Below are 22,792 nucleotides of genomic sequence, written 5' to 3'. Positions count from 1 at the left end.
GGCTCAAGAGAGGAGCCAGGCCAGGGAATGGAGAGCCAAGGGCCAGCGCTGGGGCAGGGGGCTCAGAACACTGAGCCACATCCCCAGCCCTAATTTGTATTTTATTTAGAGACACGGTCTCACTGAATTGCTTAGCACCTCCTCTCAGCCTCTGGAGCCACTATGGTTATAGGCATGTGCCACTGTGCCTGGCTCACTACTACTTATTAATAACTAACATCTGTTCAAGGATTTTCACATTACAAATTCACTAAAAGTCAGTTGAGAACATAAGCCATGATCTCAGGATCTCATCAGGACTTCTTGATCTTTCTATCCTTACCTTTCAACACCTACAGAGAACAAGCAAGGAAATAGGCCTTAACAGTATTCCTGATGGTTTATAAATTCTTTTACAAGAAATTCGGGTAAGAATGACAGGAAACTGACTGTCTTGGCTTTGAAGTTTTAAATGAAGAGTGATGCTCTGGGCTCTATGCTCCTAGGGTTACAATAACCTAACCTGTTCTCATCAATGACAGGCTTTCACAAGACATATTAACAGATGTCTCTCTCTTGGATAAGAATGGAGGAAAAGGGACAACACTCGTGTGCAGAAGACAGTAATTCTCTATGCCATCAGAGGAACTATGCGAAAACCCAAGAATCCATTCTGAGAAAATTATACCTACAGCTATTCTCACTGTATTCTGAGGGTATGCCTAATCAGGGTATAGCAGAATTGTTTAGAAAATGGCCCTAGAATTGACAACTTGTCTCTACCATAATTAATTGTGTAATCATGAGTTCAAGTTTTAAATTCTTAAGCTCATTCTTTCATGGTTAAGTTGAAATACATACCTCTATGTGTTTGGAGGAAACATGAAATGAGATACTGTAAGGAAACTCTATTTTATGCTACCTTTTACAATAGTGTTGCTCACTGAGAAACAATTCAAATTCTAGGCTTAGCCCAGTGCCTGGCACACAGTAAAAACTAAATGGATGTTGCTATTATGCTCCTTTTTCATTCCTAAGAAAATACCAAACCTAATCCTTAAACTTCCACAACTTTATCCAAACTTTAGCATACCCAACTTTTGTACTAGAAAAGAATCTAGCATGATTTCTGGTGGATGTCCAATATGTTTTCTTTCATTGAAGAACTTTATGTTCAGATCTTGCACAAATGATGATGAGAGGGGAAATGTTCTGAAAAAAAAATCTTTGATCTCATAGGGTCTTGTCACTTTTAATTTAGTGACTTGTTTCTAAGAAATAAAGCAATTTTTTTCGAACTCAGCACTTTTGCTTTTAGTCCGAGTCATTAGAAGACTTTTTTAACTATTGAAATGACTGCTAGATAGGTAAGACTCTCTGTGTATGCCCAGGTCAGTCCTGGCAGTGCTACAAATACTTGGAGTTGAAAGCAAATATTAGTACATCCCTGGAGACCACTGGACATATAGGAAGTCCTCTTGGAGAAAACTGGGTTGATAGGTTTTCTTTAGACAAGACAGACTTTAACTTTCACACTACACACCGTAAGTCTTCCATAAAGTTTTTCTTTCTATTTCTTATAGTGATGTTAAGCAGGAAAATTTTACTTTTAATGTAAGTATAGGTAATGTTTGCATGGAACAAAAATATAAGTTTCTACAGCTTCAATTTATCTCATTATATAGTATCTCACAGTATCTGCTCTTATTGGAAAAGGATTTTGCAGAGGGGTAGATAAAAAAGTATAAAACTGGCTTAGCCAATTAATTTCATTTAGCTACCAGACATAGTCAAAGTTACATAAAAACATTACCCAAAGTCACCTTATAATTCTTGTGCAACTGAGATTTCTAACCTGTTATTTGAGAAAAACTGCTTTGATGGCATATTTAAATATATTTTTATGTCCAAACCTTTGTCTTCGTTACAGCTAAACCGTGGAGTTGATGGACCATGGAAGAACAAAGAAAAGTCATTCTCTATTATAAGTCACATTACACCCTGTTCCCACAAGCAACCAAAAAAAAAAAAAAATGGGGACTTTTATTTAATGTGTGGCTGCACATCTGAGTCAAATGAGAAATACAGCAGTCCTTCACAGGGTAAAAAGGGCTAAGCTGTTTTGTTACATGAACATAGCTCTGTTTATATTTAAAAGGAATACAAAGATGGCTGATTCACATAGGTATCTAGGCTTTAACATTTCATTACTTTTTAGTTACTACAGAAACTTAGGGTCTAAAAAGTCAAACTGTCAGTGAAGCAGCACATTCTTTTCTTGTTCTTTCACAGCTATTTTATATTAAATGCATCTCACGTAGAAAACCTTTTTTTCTCCCCCAGAGAATCTGGCAGCCACGAGACTTAGCCTTCCCTGTGTCTGTGGGTGTCTCTGAGCAGCAGTCAAGTACTCTGGGAGAATAATGGAGAAGTCACCAATATGTTCTAGAAAATCAGTCTAGCAGCTTATCAGAAACTTGGCATAAAGAAAATTAATTTTTGAAATCTTTAAAGACTTTATTTAAACTCAATTTTTGGAGACCAAAAGGGAAATCATACTTTTAAAATATCATATAAATGAGTTTCATGGTCCATTAAAATCCTTTTGCTGTTGTATGATTTTTTTTGTAGTAAAATACATTACTCATGAATACATATTCACTCATAGATCCCTTACATAAAAAAGCAAAAAATGACCGAAGAAAATAATGATAAACAATCAGAGTGCCTTGAACATGGAAAATGCTCTACAAATGAGACCAACATAACAGGTCAGCACTGTCATTCCTTTCACAGATTCAAAAAGTGAGGCTCAGCAATGAAGTCATCCAGATTACAGAGGTAGATAATAATACGGAGATAGTATAATTTTTATCTCTCAAGCCCCAGTGTCCATAGAGTTCAATTAGTCAATTCTTCTAAGAACTAGTGCCTAGACTTTCTATAATGAAGAACAAAAATGTTTTGATCCTACTTGCAAAATGAAGAAAACATAGTATAATTACTTCTTTACTATTTTTGTATGAGGTTCATCATGTAGGTACACACTGTCTTCACCATCCATGTTTCACATGAATATTTGGGATATTTAATTAGAAGGTAAGTGGTAAATGAATGAAGTTGAAATATCAGATAGTACCACCCAAAAGATGGCAGCCGAGATGACAGGGACCCTGGGCTGGCTAGTTTCCATTAGATGGGGTACAGTCAGAACAAGCCTGTGATTGACATTTTTAGTTCACAGATGCTTAGAAGTAGGTGCCTTGCCCATGGTCACACAGCTGTTGAAGAATAAAACTATGATTTGAAAAGCATAACATTTCTTGCATTCTAAACTGTAAGTTTACAAATAAGATCAGATACACTATTATAGCATTGTTTAAAATCTCATTAAAAAGATGTTGGTTCATAGTAAAAAAATCCATTTGAGGAAAAATCTATGTTTTTTTTTGTTTTGTTTGTTTATGTTGTTGTTGTTGTTTTGCAAGATATAACCCTAGTGGCATGTGTAAAAATAGGGTAGTCTGCACTGTTTTGAAAGGTGTCAAACTAATGGCTGTGGTATTTGAAGCTTTTCTTGTTTTTATTTAAAAAAGGTGCAGCTCAGAAAGGAATGACTGCAATTCCCTGGATCCCAGAACATATCACAGTATTTCATGTTTCTTGCTTTTGCATACGAAAGGGCCACTGCCTAGAATATCTTCTATCTTTCCCTCCTTACCTGTCTGTCAAATTAGTTGTCACCATTTTAAGCCTTAGTTCAGATTTAAGTTCCTCCAGAAAAATTCCCATGGCTTACATACTTGCATTGCTAATTGCCTCATTTTCTCTGGGACATATCTGCTACTTGTATATATTTACATTGTAATTATCATACAGTACAATCATTTATGAAAGTGTCTATCATCCTTGCTAGACTAGGCATGTTTCAAGTACAGAGTGGCTCTTAGTCATTTTGCAAATGACCATATTTAGCAGAGTGCCTAGTATATGAAAGGTAACAATAATTTTATGCTATTGAATTACACATAAACTACAAAATTAACATCCTATTTAGGATTCGTTAAAATGACATAATTCCTCCGTGGAATTATGAGACATTCAAATGACTATTCATATTCATAGATATAATGAGATAGAAAGAGATTATGAGATATGATTATGAGATACTTTGAACTATAAAATAATTATGTGATATTATGATGGAATATATGAGGTATGATGGAATCAAGAGAGAAATTTATTCACACTTTTTACTCTTTTACAATAAGTGTGATAATATCTTATGGTTTTAGAAAGATTTATAGGATCTCTTTTTCCAGTTGCAACTTTTACTTTCCAATTAGATTCTTATGCTTAAAACTAGCCATTTATAACCTAAATACTTCAATAAGGATTCTAACATTTTGAGTTGATTTGCATTTACTATTTTGAAAAAACTCATAATGTGAAGCCTTTTGATTTACGTTCTCTAAACTTTAGATAATTCTAAAGCAACTAATCTCAAAATAGACTTATTCAAATCTAGGTTATTTAAAAGAAGGACAATTAATAGTTCCCAGCTAGTTATCATTCTACCAAGGAAATACTATTTATGTGATATCACACTCTTCCTCTTCTTTTTACTACTTTTAGTTTGTAAATTTGATTTGAAGAGCACTTTGGACAAAGATCACCAACTATACATGCAAATTAGTGTTGCCTTTGAGCTTAACTGCTACTCTGCTGGTGCTCCCCAAGCAAATAACTAATGCAAGTCAAATCATCCACAAAGCTATCATGAAATACACCCAGCCCATCTGACGTTTCAGTAAGCATTGCTCAGAAAATCAAGAATACAAATAATACATCTGGGTAAAATCACAGAATAGTTGGAACTAGCAGGGTTTCCTTCTAGGCTTTCATTTTATAGTGACTTCTGGTTCCTTAAAAACATACATCAGCCTTTATTCTCTCTTGAAAGCATTATCGTTATATTAGACATCAGCCTAAGAAGATCCTTGGCACTATTTGGAAAGTTGTTCGTTTTGTCTGAATTGCATTTTACTGACCTCCCAGTGGGTCCACGATTTCACACAGCTGGCTCTGCCCTCTATGTTCCCTTAGAGTGTGAAATGGAAAAATGTAATGGCCATCCAGGTACAGGAACCTCACTGTGAAAATTTCGGTTCTTCTCATAGTATTCATCAAGACAAATTGGTTTTCTGGCAGGTCATTCTTGAAAGTAGACATTAGTACATTTGCAAGTATGTTTTGGTCATTTTCCATATTCTCATCTGTTTGGACGCTTCTTTGGCAAATTTTGTCAGTTCTATTCATTGGCCATGAATGATTATAGAAATAAAATATATGGATAATTCCTTAGCCACTACTAATCTATAAATTAATTTTGTTAAAACTTCAGTTGCCTAATTTTGCTGATAGTGTTTTTTATATTTATTTCTTAGCTGTAGATGGACACAATATCTTTATTTTATTTTATGTGGTGCTGAGGATCGAACCCAGGGCCTCACATGTGCTAGGCGAGAACTTTACTGCTGAGCCAGATGGTATTTTTGACTCATTAGTATACTCTGCCACTGAAAGCATATTCCAACAAGAACAACAAAAATCATTGGTTTCTATCTCTGTCTAGTTTGAAGTCCAGTAACAACTGAGTCTGGGAAACTTTAGAAAGTTGACTTCTTTTTCACATCCAAACTCATTCATTCAGCATTTAAGAGACAACCTTATCTCTCAAGTGTAGTGTAGATAACATAGTCATAGAGATAGTGATACAGACTTAAGTAGAAATTTGACATAATATTGAAGGCAATATAATAGAGGTGATAAACTGATTTGGCAAGTAGACTAATGACTATGGGTCAAAGTTTTATGCACAAATCACAGAGGTATGCTGAATCCAGCTGAGGGGAATATTTCTTTGAAAGGTTTATCTTGTAACTGAATTAGTTGGGCTAAAATAATTGTTTCTTGGTGCTTAGTTCAAAAATAGAGATTACAGGCTACAACACAATTGAGTGTTGAAAATATGCTATTTTAAAGAAAATAGTCACAAAAGATCATTGAATTATGTACCTCAAATGGATGAATTATATATGTGAATTGTATGTCTGTGAAGCTACTGTACCAAAACACACAGAGACAGACACACAACACACACTTCAATGCATTAAGAAAAAGTTTCAAAATTCATTAATCCAAGTTGTTTATTCTAGACTTTGAAAGAATTAAAGAATTAAAACTCTTTTGAAATCAATGGACCTATGTGTTTATCATATGAAAAGTACTAAAATCCATAATTCATATACTAAAATAAGGGGAAATAAGGTCTTGGGAGTGTGGCTTGGTGTAGAGTACTTGCCTGGCATGCATGAGGCCCTGGGGTTGATCCTTAGCAATTCTGGAAAAAAAATTATATGAAATAATTGGTAAAATTAACAGATAGTTTGGTTAAGGTTAATTAGGCTACATACTTTAGATGGCTAGATATCATCATTAAACTAGTGTCCATGTGGTTACATGCTAGTAAAGTTTCAATCTAAGAACTTAAAATAAAGTTGCTGATACTCACTGCTTGATAAATTATAAAATTCTTTTTACTTTCACATGCTTCCATAGCTTATCAAGCCTACTTAAATGAAGGTTTAGTCATTAATTATGAAGAATGCCACAAATTGTCTAGAAAAGCAAAATTATGCAGAAAAGCAAAACAGTAGAAATATGTATACCATTTCTCAATTTTAAGTACAAAAAATACACTGTATTTTATGAGGTTTTTTGTTTGTTTGTTTGTTTTGCAGACTAGCTGCTATAATTTGGACATGTAATGTCCTCTAAAGGCTCAAATGTTAAGGGTTTGGTACTCAGCAATATTGGAAAGGGATAGAATCTGAAAGAGGTGGGGCCTTGTGGGAGGTCTTAGGTCTCTGGAGTACACCCTCACAGAGGATTGTGGGGCTACCATCTCTCTGTTTACTGACTTTCAGGAGGTGAGCAGTTTCCTCAACCATGAGGAAACCAAAAGCAATAGACATGACCAATCATGAACTGAAACCTCTAAAACTGTGAATCAAAATAAACCTTATCTCTAGTAATTTGTTACAGTAGTAGAAAGCTAACACATGGAAAAAATATATATTTATTTACACGAGCAGCCCCTTCACTTGTTTCAGTATTTACTCATATATAAAATATACCTTCCACGAATATAATATAAATAAATTGAGTATGACTAAGATCCATACATTCTCTTCCACATTAGGAATCAAAGGGCAAGCTACTGTCTTTGTGGTACTCATAGTCTAGTGAAAGTGTTACTATCAAATAAATCAGTAGAGATGAGAAAATGGAATGTCAATGCTACTCTAAGAAAAAATAAATGTGAGCATATCATACTATTGTCCATCATCTCAAAGAATATTTCTAAGAACAGCATGTCATTCTTTATAGGTAAAATAAATAGTCACCTCAGAAAAAACTGCCTAATGAAGACATAATCAAAATGTTGAAGCAAAAGTTCAGCTACCTTTAGCCTTGCTCTGTGCTTTCAGTAGTTCTCTGAAGGCAAGGGATCCACATGACTAAAACTCATAAAAATATCAGAAATAATATTTGGTTCATCCAATTTAATTACTCTATGCATTATGGTTTCTTAAATCCTACATCTTTTTATTTAAAGTTTTGTCTAAGATTGTGAAGCAAACCTTCAAATTTTTGTCTTCATAGAGATATAAATACCTGAAAACCAGTAATTTGTTTTCTTTTTCTTTCTTTCTCTCTTTCTTTTTTTTTTTCAGAGGAGGAAAATTTTATTTGGGGTTCCTGGTTTCAGAGGTCTCAGTCCATAGATGGCTGGTTTCATTCCTCAGAACTCAGGTGAGGCAGGACATTATGGTGAAGGAAAGCAGCTCACCAGAAAGCAGAGAGAACTCTGCTCATCAACAACAAAATATATTCCCCAAAAGCATGCCCCCAGAAACCCACCTCTTCCAGCCACACCCTACTAGCCTGCAGTAACCACTCAGTTAATACCTATCAGGGGATTAATTCACCAATTGGGTTAAGGCTTTCATAATCCAATCATTTCACCTCTAAACCTTCTTGCATCATCTCACACATGAGCTTTTGAGGGACACCTCACATCTTAAACATAATATTGACATTTTCTATAGTTTCTTTCTCTCTTTTAAACTTTTCATTTTGTGTGCATTTTCTTGACTTTTTAAATTTTTAAAATTTTTTTAAATTAGTTATACATACATGGGCTATAACTTCTCATTTTTCTGAATGTACATGTTGTAGAATCATATTGGTCTTGTAGTCACATATATACATACAGTAGTAATGTCTGTTTCATTCTACTATCTTTCCTATCTCCACATCCTCTCCCCTCTCCTCCCATCACTTTCCTCTACCTAATCTAATCTAAGGTAAGGCTATTCTTCCCTAGTGACCCCACAAAAAACCAAATAGCATCTGCATATTCATTTTTTGGGATTGGCTTATTTCACTTAGCATGATATTCTCCAACTCCAACCATCTATGGGAAATGCCATAGTTTCAATCTTTCTTAAAGCTGAGTAATATTCCATTGAATATTCCTATATATCAGCGATGAGAATCCACTGAAAGAGAAATAAGGAAAACTTACTCCATTTACAAAAGTCTCAAAAAAAAATAAAATAAAATACCTGGGAATTAATCTTACAGAAGAGATGAAAGACCTCTACAATGAAAACTACAGAACACTAAAGAAAAAAAATTGAAGAAAATCTCAGAAGATGGAAAGATATCCCAGGCTCCTGGATAGGCAGAATTAATATTGTCAAAATGGCCATACTAAAAAAAGTATTATACAGATTTAATGCAACTCCTATTGAAATACCAATGACATTCTTCATAAAAATAGAAAAAGCAATCATGAAATTTATTTGGAAAAATAAGAGACCCAAAATAGCTAAAGCAATCATTAGCAAGAAAAGTGAAGCAGAAGCCATCATAATACCAGAACTTAGACTATATTATAGAGCTTTAGTAACAAAAAAGGCATTGTATTATCACCAAAATATCCCTGTAGACAAATGGTACAGAATAGAGGACACAGAGACAAACCCACATAAACATAGTTATCTCATACTAGACAAGGGTGCCAAAAACATTCACTGGAGAAAATAAATGGTGCTGGCAAAACTGGAAATCCATATGTAGCAAAATGAAATTAAACTTCTATCTCTCACCCTGCACAAAAATCAACTCAAAGTGGATCAAAGACTTAAATACTAGAACAGAGACCCTGTGTCTAATAGAAAAAAAAAAGGCTCAGATCTTCACCATTTTGGCCTAGGATCTGACTTCCTTCACAAGACTCCTAAAGCGCAAGAAGTAAATTCAAGAATCAATAAATGGGGTGGATTCAAATTAAAAGCTTCTTCTTTTCCCTGCAAAGGAAACAATGACAGGAGGAGAGAGCCTACAGATTGGGGGGAAATCTTTACCACATGCACCTCTGTTAAAGCATTAATTGCTAGGACATATAAAGAACTCAAAAAGCTTAACACCAAAAAAAAAAAAAAAACCCAATCAATAAATAGGCTAAGGAACTGAACAGACACTTCACAGAAGAAGAAATGCAATTGATCAACAAATATATGAATAAGTGTTCAATATCTCTAGCAATTAGAGAAATGCAAGTCAAAACTACACTAAGATTTTATCTCCTGTCAGAATAGCAATCATCAAAAAGGGACACAGCCACATCAATGTTTATAGCAGCACAATTCACAATAACTAAATTGTGGAACCAAATTAGATGCCCTTCAGTAGATGAATGGATAAAAAATGTGACATATATATACAATGGAATATTATTAAGCAATAAAAGAAAATAAAATTATGGCATTTGTAGGCAAATGGATGGAGTTGGAGAAGATAATGCTAAGTGAAGTTAGCCAATCCCCAAAAAACAAATGCTGAATTTTTCTCTGATATAAGGAGACTGATTCACAGTGGGGTAGGAAAGTGAGCATGAGAGAAATAGGGCAGAAGGGTAGGAGGGGAAGAGAGGGAGTATTTCATCATATGGTGAAATATGATGGACATCATTATCCAAAGTACATGTATGAAGACATGAATTGGTGTGAATATACTTTATATGCAACCAGAGATATGAAAAGTTGTGCTCCATATGTGTAATAAGATTTGTAATGCATCCCACTGTCATTATTTTTTAAAAAAATCAATAGGAAAAAAGAATACAAGCAACAATAAATGTTGGCAAGGATGTAGTGAAAAAAGTACACTCATACATTGCTGGTGGGACTGCAAATTCATGCAACCACTATGGAAAACAGTATGGAGATTTCTCAGAAAACTGGGAATTGAGCCACTATTTGATCCAGCTATCCCACTCCTTGGTTTATACCCAAAGAACTTAAAATCAGCATACTATAGTGTCCCAGTCACATCAATGTTTATAGCTCAATTCACTATAGCTAGACTATGAAACCAACCTAGGTGTCCCTCAATAGATGAATGGATAAAGAAAACAATTTGGGGGTTTTTGTTGTTGTCATTGTTGTTGTTAGTTTTCAGAAGTTTATTCTGTGTCTTAGCATGGCTTTCTTCAGATTAACCCTATCTATCATTGCTCAGTTTCTGGATACTGTAGATTTATGTCTTTTGTCAAATTTGGGGAATTTTCATTCATATCTTTCAGACCTAGTCTCCTTCTTTCTCCTTTCCTGCAGGAGCTCTGATGACATGAATATTATAACTTTTGTTTAGTTCCACAGATCAAAGTTGCTGTTAACTTTTTCAGTTGATTTTTTCTCTGTTGTTCGGATGAATAGCTTCTTTTGTCTTATTCCCCATCTTACTGGTTATTTCTTCATTCTCCTGTTTTTCTGTTGAGCTCATCCACTGAATTTTCTATTTTGATATTTGTATTTTTCAGTTCTAAAATTTCCATTTGGTTCTTCTAAAAAGTTAAATTTCTTTGCTAAGTCTTTTATTTTTGTTTATTTGTTTCAAGTATGTTTATAATGGCTCATTGAAGTATTTGTATCCTTTAAAATCTTTGCAGATAATTCTAACATCTATAAAAATCTAGCATTGGCATCTATTAATTCCTTTCTTTTTGAGATCCTTCTGGTACTTTGTAGGATAAGTACTTTTGATTGTATCCTGAACATTTTCATTTAAATTCATGAGACTCTGTATTTATTGAAACTTCTGTTCTAGTTGATTTTCTTAGACCTCAATCAAGCACTGGAAGAGGAAATGGTCTCTGACCTATTACTGCTGAGTGGAGGTGGAAATCTAATTCCCTACCCAGCTTCTGTAGACACTTCTCATTGTAGCTGGGCACTGGTAGGAGTTCTAGCTCCCCCATGTGATCTCTAATAGCACTACCATGAGGGTGGCTTTACTACTGCTGGGAAATCTGAAAGTTGTGACAAACCACAAGGCTTCCTCTGATATCACAACAACACTTCTACACTGACATGACAGGGGAGAGGTGACTTCTTTCCAGCTAGACAGGATAAAAGCCCAACTCCCTCTTTGGTCTTCTCTGACACCACTCTATCAAGAGATGTTAGGGTACCTCATTATAGCTTCACAAACGTATAAGTCTAGGCTCTAGAGATAAAGTCCACATATTTTCTGAACTTTTTTTTTTGGTTAATTTGCTTTTATCTTAGATTGAGCACAATGGCTACTGTCTAAAAGATTTCTGTCTTGATAGGCAGTAATTGATTATCTGATTAGAGACAGCAGGCTTTTATTAGAGCTTTTGCCTTTCATCTATACACTTTGGGATACCTGGTATATATAAGCATGGGTAGAGGAAGAAAGCCCAGAAAACTTATCCACTGTTTTGTTCTTTGGATCTCAATGTTACTAGCCAGTTTATCTTCTTCACTCCCTATTTGAAATACACACACACACACACACACACACACACACACAAACATACACTCCAGACTTTTTGGTCACACTTAGTAGAATAAAGAACATCTATAACATCTATCCAGAGCACAAATCTGAATTTTGAAGGTATTTCCAAAATAATAAAAGCATAAGAAATTTGAAACATGTGTAATTCTTTCAAAATAAAGGTAACTTTATGTTGATGCAGTATTTTAAAATTTTTCTGAAGACTATACTAAAACTAGAAGGTATAGTGGAAAACATCAAGGTAGAATGATAAGGAGCATGTTGAATATTTCTACCCATGAAAAGGTTGCATTTGCACTTTAGTTCCACCTCAAATAATGTGACCCAAATAATACACTAGGTAAACTTTCTATAAAAATTGCAAGAATAAAGAAAAAGGAAAGGGAGAAGCAAATCAACCACAATGACATCAAGTATAAATAGGGTTGCTAAAGGAAAGTTTGTCATAGAGAGATATTGTGTTATTGCAGCAAAGAGCAATAGAAGCACATTAAAGTAGACAAATGCTAAGTTTTTTAATACTCTGGAAACTTTTAGTGTACATTATCACTACCATTCTCTAATTTTAAGCCTTGTGCTCCTGTTCAATGACTGCAAATGGAGTGTTTAAAACAAAATTGGTCAAAATGTTGAGTTGGTTAAAAATAAATTTTCCCCATCACTAGTTTTTATAGAATTATACTTTCAAAGTAACATGAGACAATTATGCACTGACTTGCATAATTTTAAACATTTCTCCAATTTTTTTAGAATTTGAAGCAGTTCAATCTCTTTTAAAATTTCTAAATTATTAGAATATATTTAACCAATTATACTTTCTTTGTTTGATTAGCAGTTTTTACATATATATATATATATATATATATATATACATTTTATATGTCAATTATCCTAAAACAATGTGGTTGATGTTTTCTCAGCAGCAAAGCATTTTTTTAAATATTCTTTTTCCATACTAGGGATTGGACACAGAGCCTCACAAATGTTAGGCAAGTCCTTTCCCATTGAGTTACACACCAGCCACAGTCAATAGTGTTAATATTTTATGTGTTCCAAGGTGATTTTGAACAGTTGGTAAATGTAGGTCATTTTCTAAGTTATTTTAATGTTATGAATTTCACATTCTTTTTCAAACAGCAAGGCTAACTTCATCTATTGCACCACCTTTGTAAGTGATTTTTTTAAAAAACTTTCTATATAACCTTCACATTTAAAACCCTTTTAGATGAAACAATTGTTGCCACTACAAGATTGGATAGCACCACTATTTGATATTTTCATGTGATAAGCTGTGGGTCCACAGTCAAAAACACAGAAAACTTCAATGCAGATTCATGGAAGAAAATAATTCTGGTCTTAGATTGCACAGTGGAGTGGGCAGGTTGTTTTATCATCCCCTTCTTGGTGGGGTCACCCATGCGTAAACACATCATAAGTCTCACAAGATTTGGCAGATATGACCCCAGAGCCAAGCATAAATCTTTTCATCAGTCAGTACATTACCCTCTTTTAGTTTGGGCTTATAATTTTTGAGTTTTAGAACTTGCAATAGAAAGTCTGACAAATACAAATGCAAAATGATAAATAAAAGAAAAAAATTATAAAATGTCAATCAAAAAAGGAACCAGGTAACCACCATTATGAACGGCAGGGGATGGTAAAAGAATATGAAATATTTGAATAAAACCAATAATCAATTAAAGTAAAATGTTTGGTAAGAATCTATTTCATCTGGACCTCACATAAATTGTTACAATTCAAAAACATTGTCAATAATCCACAGGGATAACTGCCTAAAGTCAAACCAGAAAAAAAAAATAGGAAAATACAGTGTTTCTGACAAAAAAATACAAGTAAAGATCAATAAAATGTATGAAAACAATTTTTAAATTATTTATCTGTTAAAAAAAGTGGCTAGAAAAAATATAAGGGTCTATAGATTAATGCAGAGATATAGATATTTCTCAATTTGTTCTTAAGGGCTTGTTTTTTTGATCATGTTGTTCATTAATGCCCTCCCCATTTTTAGTCCTAAATTTGCCATTATCCACATCACTTTTAAAAATATAGTGGTATTTGTGGATATAGGTTAACTAACTGTTAAATTTTAAAATTTCTAAATTTTAAACAACCTATGCTACTCATGGTCTCCACCCAAGTGCAAAAACAGCCAAGGCAAGAAATGGCTGAATTTTATCTGGTCAGAGTTATAATGCCTGCAGCACATGAGTAAAACTGCATAGCTAAAACTGTTTGATTTTCTCCATGAGATATGAGACCAAAGAAATGATTAGATTTGCATAGACAATACTCAATGAGAAATCGAATACTGTAAACACGATATTATTTTCTTCTTCTGATTTTCATATGGAAACAGGACCCAGTGTATAATCTGTGAGATCCATAGCAAAATGAAAATGAGGTTCCTTCTTTTCAAAAATCAATAAGCATTTCAAGATGGTAACATTAAAGAGCATTAAACCAAGAATAGGGTCCTTGCTAAGCATGGGTTCCTATGCAAATATACAGTACAGGTCACATTACCACAAAGCCAGGCCTGCAGAGAAGTGTAAATTGTTGAAGATATGGAGCAATCTGTCAAGAACCTGCAGGACCATATATGCACATACTCTTTTACCCATTTATCCTATTTCCAGGACTCTCCATATAAGAAATATCAGAGCTGTGCATATTAGCATACAAAATATATTTGTACCAGTGTTGTTGTGATAAGGAATATTGGAAAATTTAATATTATGCATAAATTGTGGGCTTTTAAAAGCATATCAATAAAAATGTTTTCTTAATAGCATTATAAAATGCTGTTACATGAGAAAAAAGGAGACAATAAAATGGAAATATAGAGTGTTCCCTCTTTCTCCTTCTTGACTTTCATTATTTCCTTCTATAGGTTTTCTCAAAACTTGAAAAATATTTAGCAAAGCATTGATAGGAGTTAACTTTGGGATATGGAATTTAACATGATTATTGCTTTCTTCTGTGGTTTTCTAAGAATTATTAATTTTCCATAATGAACATTTATTACTCTTAAAACTAGAAGTGAAAAAGCAAAAGAAAATAAACTCTTCAGCTGAAACAGACAGTTTCTAAACAAACAGTTGGAAGCAATAAACTGTTTGAGCAGTAATCCAAGCAGACCTAATGCAAACATGCCTCACTCCTACTCTCTGCAATATAGCCCTCTGGAGAAGCAAAATTTAGTGCAGAGAACAGAGTTTCAGCTCAACTTATATACCCTTCTTGGTCTACTTGTCCTGCTAGGTTTTTGCATTTAGTACATCATCGAACAGATGTAGTGCCATTATTTTCAATGTTCAAATTAGCCAATTTGGGACATGAAACTATTTTAAAAGGTTTTATAGAGAGTACATGCCAATGACTTAGTACTAGAACAGAGGTTGTTCTGGAAGCAATAATGACCATGTGTTAGTCAAGGGTATAGTTGAAGCTTAGAAAATAAGTTCAGAATTTTGAAGCATCTTAAGCTTGGATCCCCCACAGCAAAGCTGAGATTTGGGTATAGGTATTTTATTTGGGAGTTGATGACAGAGATCACCCATAGTTAGGGAGAGAATCAGAGGTGGAAAAAAGACAAAGCAAGAACATGGCTGTTATTGTACTTCCTAATATTGCTTGGGGGACCTGGTGTTCAGTCAATATTCTCACCAAAAAGGAGGAAGCTGATACAGCAAACTCCTCCACTGATGGAGGGTATCCTTGGAAACATTTACTTAGCTGATCGCGTATGAGCTATGAAAACTTTCAGGCTTTGAAGAGAAAAACAGCAGAAGTTAGAGGCAGGATGCCATCAAGATACTTGGGAACTGAACTGACCATCACAGGTATGGCTGAAATCAGAGATGGGCTGAATCAATCTGACAGGGGGCTCCAAAGAAGTTCACAGTGGAAAATTATAAGAGGGCAATGGGATGCAGGAGTGAATGTTTGCAATGTGATCTCAGGACAGATAAAGGAAAACTGAAGAGACGCATGCCTGGTTTTATCTATTTGCTTCTATTAGGGGAGAGGAAGAGGAGGCAAGGGAAAAGCTACTCATAGGATTTACTTCTTGTATATGATCTAAGCTTTAGCATAAGCTTCATGGACAGGTCTGAGATTGTGACTACCATGTGTGAGGCACTGGGTTCAATTCTCAGCACTGCATATAAAATAAAATAAATAAAATAATGGTCCATCAACAACTAAAAAATAAATAAAAATAATTTTTTAAAAAAAGGCTTCATGGACAAGTTAAAAATATGAGACAATACCTATTGGAGAAACAGATCAAAACATTACTCCAAAATGTAGATGGGCATCTTCTTCTTGCCATTCTCTGAAGACAAAATATTTTTGTTCTGTAATGATTTTGTTTTTTGAGGATCTAAGTAAAACATATTGAATATGTAAATTAGTTCTACATCTGTGGATATACATCACGGCTTATTTTTAGAGGATTATTATTTCAGTGCTTCTTAAACCATAAAACCCAGAGTAATCATCACCCCACAGGTCTATATATTGCAATGGAATCAGAAATGCCCTGGACGATAAGGTCATTTTGGTCAAGAAGGTTTTGTGACATATCCCCTCTCACCACAGCTGCCTTGAAAGTAATGTTCAGTGTTTTGGGGAGACATGACAAATGAACTGCAATAAACTGTTCGCTGAGTCTCTCAGTGATTTCTCAGCACTTTGTCCATATCTGTGCAGTGGCACTTAACGTAGTCTACAGTAATACATCTTGTTACTTGTCTAACTCTCCAGAAACTGGCAAGTTTCACGGCAAGTAAGACTTACCTTCGCCACCTCTGCACAATGTTCTGTGCATTACCTAATACAATGGGTGGCCAATATGAACTTGCTGAATGACTAAGCAAAGCATTTTCTAGGTGATATTCCTTGGATTTGTCAAGTAGGAACACTGACATGGCTTCAACCATCTGAAATCTGATCTTGACTCTGCCTCTACCAGCAGGGTATCTTTGGATAAATCAACAACCTTTCCTCCACCTTATTTTTCCTTAACTTTATAGTTAAAGGAGTTGAGAAGATGATCCCAAGGTGCCTTCAATCTCCTGCAGTCAATGATCTATGTGTCACAGCTGTTGGCTCATTAGAAAGCACTAAAGGAATTCTGTCCCCAATTCCTTACCCAGCTTCCAAAATACCTTCTAGTGCCCTGTGACAAATTGTGTGCTTATGGGTAAATGTGTGGATATAATAAAAGGGAACTTTTAAACTAGGAAGCTAATACAGAGGTTTGTACCTTCATTCTTTTGAACTTTTAAAAGCAGGTGTCTTTGTTTGCTGTAGGGAATTTTCTGTTGACTCTTTTTGTTCTATTTCAATTTCTAATCTTTGGTTTTAGCAATATGGAAAAGTATGTAAATAACAACAACTAGCATTTGTATTAATCAATACACCTTTTGTTTCTGCAACTCTAGCTTCTAGTTAAGCAACACACACACACACACACACAGAAAATAATAATCTAGAGATTTCATTCACTCTATCAACAAATTTTAATAGAATGTCAAGCTTTCTGCTTATCTTAGAACCTGGGAAATGATTTAGAGATGTCTTAATGAGCTACAGAGTAAAGTTAATACAAACTTAATACTTCCGACTTTCATGCAGACCTTAAGTATTAGAGAAGTTTACATTATTATTGGTTTGTTTTTAGCACTATTTTACCCATATATATTCTAAAGAAACAAGATAGCAATTTAGGAAGGAAATGAAAATGAAAATCATGGAATCTATGTTTAAACAAGGCAATGAATTAAACTTCAGTTAAAGAATCGTATATTTGAGGAAGCAAGAGGTTTTAAACAAACATTTTAGAATGGTTATTTACTCAGGTAACTTTATCCAACTGTGAGTGGTTTCACAATTTTTTCCCTAAATTTTAATTACAAAAGAACACTGAAATGACTATGCCTTAAATTATATAAAGTATATTTCTATATTTCATGAGAATCTTAAATCTTCTAGAAGACTCAGAGAAAGGGATATACATACAAGTGGCAAAGTCTCAAGTGTTGAGGCTCTGGCAAAAATGGTATACATACTCACAGTGTCCCCAGGGGAAGGGGGAAAGTGTGCATAAACAGGTAAGAATTCCTAATGATAGTCCTGGGAAAGGTAAAACGGTGAATCACAATGGAGAAAACTGAGAGAGAATTCCACACTCCTCAGTTTTACATTTGTATTTTTTTTAATATTTATTTTTTAGTTGTAGTTGGGCACAATATCTCTATTTCATTTATTTATTTTTTCTATTATTATTATTATTGCATTATAATTCTTAATACACCTTTATACCACTTATTTATTTTTACGTGGTGCTGAGGATAGAACCCAGGGTGCTCTACAACTGAGCCACAATCTCAGCCTTACATTTGCATTTTTAAAAACATGATCAGGTAACCACTTGATGAAACTCCAGGGAAGTAGGTCAAGCAGAAAAAAGTTAACCCCAAAAAGTTTCTGTCTTGTTTTATTTATTAACATTCTCGAAATGACAAAATTATAGAGACAGAACAGATCAGAGGTTTTCTGGGGAGAAGAATGAATGGGAAGGTTGGTACAGCTATAGAAGGGAGGAGGATCCTTGTCGTGATGGAACTGGTCAATATCTTGAAAATGTTGATGGACACACAAAGTTTCACACGTGGCAAAACCATGCAGAACTAAGCATACACATGTACACATATACATAAACAGAAATATATACAAGATGGGAAATTAGAATAATATCTGCTGAGAGCCACAGCCGAGTCAGTATGGCCCCTGGCATTTTGCCAACAGTATTGGCTGACAGGCGAGGCATTATTATCCGCCTCGGCCACTACTTTTGAGTTCTCCTGGGGATTCCCAGGGATTCCCCTAGAGTTCCCATTGGTTGGGGAAGTGCAGGAGGAGGGATTTCCGGGGGAGATATTTCCGGTGACTTGTTCCTGGGCAAGCCGCTTGGCGTTCGGGAGGAGTTGTTGGTGGAGTTCAAAAATAAAGTTTGTTCCTGCTTCAGTGGCTCGTGATTTGTGCCCAGCCAGACTGCGGCAAATATCATTAGATTTTGTCAATGATAATTTATTGACTGGGATATTATATAATAGTAACACAAGATTTTGCCAATGGAGGATATTGATTAAAGGGCAAATGGGAGTTGTCTGTATAATATTTCTTATAAATGTATATGAATATGTGATAATCTCAAAATTAAAAAGATTAATTACAAAAATCATTAAGAAAAGCACAGACAATTCAATAAGAAAATGAATCAAAGATTTAAGCATGGAACAAAAAGGAAACCCAAATGAAAACCAAATCTTTAAAAGTAATCAGCCTCACTGTCAATCAGGGAAATGAATATTAAAATCACAATTAGACTGTATTACACAGAAAGGCTAAGAATTAGAATATCTGATAAAACTAAATGTTGTTAAGATTAGAACAATCAGAAATCTGATTTCAGGGTTTCTAGATATATTATTCATTACACAGTATATTTAGTATATTGGTATATAAATTGGTATTAAAGGGTAGCTGTGCTTTATTGTTTCAGAAATAAGAATACAAGGTAAAGGAAATGGAACAGAGGGAAATCAGTGTACATACCATAATTTATTTCTTGTGGTGCAATGGTACTGTTGAAGCATAAATGAGTGTATTTACTTTGTAAAACAGGGTGGCATGGTGGCATTTTCCAACAAAATTGACAATAAGCATAACTTAGAAATTCCAATACTTAACATTAGAGACATGTTTTTACAAACAAAGTCAGGTGTGCTCTCAAGAATTCTCATACTTTTTTTTTTATTAGAAACTGGAAACAACTTATGACCATTTAAAAAAGAATGGATAAATAAACTGTGTATCCATATAATGAAATTCTATATAGCAAAGATAAGTATGCTACATCTCCACATGCTGCTTACCTGGGTAAATCTTTGCTGAGAGCCACAGCCAAGTCTGAATGACACATGGCATTTTTGCCAGAAGGGAGCGGTTGAGAGGCGAGCCATTGAGATGATGATGGTTATGTTAAACTGTGTATTCAACTGTATATTAGACCCCTGTTGTCTGCCTCAAATACAGGGCATGCTAATCTTTGAGGTCCTGTCTCAGGATCCCATCTATCAAAAACGGGAGTTGAGGGCCACTCAGCATATGTTGTCTCCATAGGTGGAGCTGTTGGTTGGACACTTATGCCCTCTGGTGATAGAAAGGTGTTAGTAGCAACCTCCCGTTGTAACTTCTCTCCGGATAGCCCCTCCTTCTCTAAACTTTTTTTCCCTGTCTGACTAACTCGAGAGACTTCCTCTTTTACTTCATTTAAAATGTCTTCTCCTCGACTAAGCAAACAAGATTGTACCAATGTCCATAATGGTAATGTGCCAACTGGCAGAGTTCCTGGGCTTTCCTTTTGTATCTTTTTAAAATCTTCACCATGATGGTTCCATTGTGATGTATTTAACAACCCCTCTTTAATGAACCATGGGCTACACCTTTGTATCGTCTTAACGTATGCCCTAAATGTTCTTGATTTTACTGAGATGCCTCCTTCCTCCTTCCTCTAGCACTTTACTTAACGCCCTTTCAGTTTGGTTCTTATTAATTTTTAATTCCATATTTCCGTGACAAAGATACCCCTCACTAAGATAATGCAAAACAAAACCGAGACAAAATGAAACAAAAATGGAACAAAAATTCATTATATCAGCCTTTCTATCCTCCTGAAATGTCCATCCATCCTTTCTCCCTATCTGTTCCTCAGACACAAATAGTTTCTCCTTAGATGTGAGCAGTTTTTCTTCCGTTCCACCCAAATGCCGCAGCCACCGAACTGGCAGTTGTAGGTTCAAACAGGAACTCCTTTATTGCCCGAACTCCCTCAAACGCCACCCATGCGGCCCTTTCAGGAAAACCACCAACCGGAAATCCCTCCTCCAGAACTTCCCCAACCAATGCGAACTCCCCAGGCATCCCCCCCCCCCAGAACTCCAAAGTAGCAGGCTCCTCCCCACACAGGCAGACAGCAGGGGTCTAATATACAATTGAATACACAGCTTAACATAATCATCATCATCTCAATGGCTCGCTGGTGTCACCTCTCAACCACTCCCTTCTGGCAAAAATGCCAGGCGTCATTCCAACTCAGCTATGGCTCTCAGCAAATCTTGAGGAATACAGTATTAGGCTATGTACAGGAAACAAAATAACTGCTATATTCTTCTATTAATGTAAAGTTCTAAACTAGCTCTCTTATTTAAGAGCAGCTAAACAGGTGGTATGTCTACCTGAAAAAGAAAAACAAACAAAATAAAAGATGACTTTAAACTCAGTATAGTGAGTACACATAGAGGTGGGAGATGGAGACTATGGGAAGAGGGGGGCAGTTATTATATTTCTTGATCTGAGAGTTGATTACATATGTGTTTGCTTCGTAATTATTTCTCAATCTGTAAATACATTTGCACAATTAAACATACAAATATTGCTGGCTTTAAAAATAAAATGTGCTCTCCCTAGTGCACTGAGTGCTTGAGCCTCAGTGCTTGTATGGTCGCTGTGGAGGACTATGTTGTTACCAAACATTCCGCTCACCGGTACTCCAGAGGTTGGAAAAACTACACTAGGCAAAGAACTTGCGTCAAGATCAGGACTGAAATACATTAGTGTGGGTGATTTAGCTCAAGAAGTTTGATCACTGGATATCATGGAGTCTGGCAAGATGGCTTCTCCCAAGAGCATGCTGAAAGATGCACAGATGATGGCACAGATCCTGAAGGATATGGGCATTACAGAATATGAGCCAAGAGTTATAAATCAGATGTTGGAATTTGCCTTCCAATATGTGACCACAATTCTAGATGATGCTAAAATTTATTCCAGCCATGCTAAGAAAGCTATTCTTGATGCAGATGACGTGCGATTGGCAATCCAATGTGGAGCTGACTAGTCTTTTACCTCTCCTCCCCCAAGAGATTTTTTTTATTAGATATTGCAAGGCAAAGAAATCAAACCCCTTTGCCATTGATCAAGCCATATTTGGGTCCTAGATTGCCCCCTGCTAGATATTGCCTAACAGCACCAAACTATAGGCTCAAGTCTTTACAAAAGAAAGCATCTACTTCTGCAGGAAGAATAACAGTACAACGGTTAAGTGTTGGTTCAGTTACTAGCAGACCAAGTACTCCCTAACTAGGCACACCAACCCCACAAACCATGTCTGTTTCAACTAAGGTAGGGACTCCAATGTCTCTAACAGGGCAAAGGTATACAGTACAGATGCCTACTTCATAGTCCCCTGCTGTAAAAGCCTCAATTCCTGCAACATCAGCAGTTCAGAATGTTCTAATTAATCCATCATTAATTGGGTCCAAAAACATTCTTATTACCACTAATATGATATCATCACAAAATACTGCCAATGAATCATCAAATGCATAGAAAAGAAAACGTGACGATGATGAGATGATGATGATGATGACTATGATAATTTGTAATCTGGCTTTGATGCATGTAACTGTATGTAAACTTGGTCTTGAATCCATTGTATTGAAATTAAAGAAGCCTGCTAGATGTTTTCAAATTGTGTGTTAGAAAACTTAAATAGTATTTAATGAATAAAAAATAGTTCTTATTCTTCTCAATTGCAATGTTGGATTTTCTTTAATAGGACCTGTAATGGTTTTTTATCAGCCTTTATGTGTAAAAAAAAAAAATAAAGTTGTTAATTGAGTTGTTTGGCAATTGGCAAAAAATAAATAAATAAATAAATAATAAAATGTGATAAAAAGATGTCAAGATTTTCCTTGTTTGTTTT

At 35.0% G+C, this 22,792-nt stretch overlaps 1 pseudogene; it reads left to right on the top strand.

The window, feature by feature from the left end:
* The first annotated feature begins 21,682 nt into the window (after nt 1–21,682).
* Nucleotides 21,683–22,472, top strand: LOC113175596 (transcription initiation factor TFIID subunit 9-like; annotated as a pseudogene).
* The last annotated feature ends 320 nt before the right edge of the window (nt 22,473–22,792 follow it).

Source organism: Urocitellus parryii, chromosome 4, assembly GCF_045843805.1.
Source record: "Urocitellus parryii isolate mUroPar1 chromosome 4, mUroPar1.hap1, whole genome shotgun sequence".
Lineage (NCBI taxonomy): Eukaryota > Metazoa > Chordata > Mammalia > Rodentia > Sciuridae > Urocitellus > Urocitellus parryii.
The sequence above is the reverse complement of the archived record's forward strand: the minus strand, read 5'-3'. Positions and strand labels throughout refer to the sequence as shown.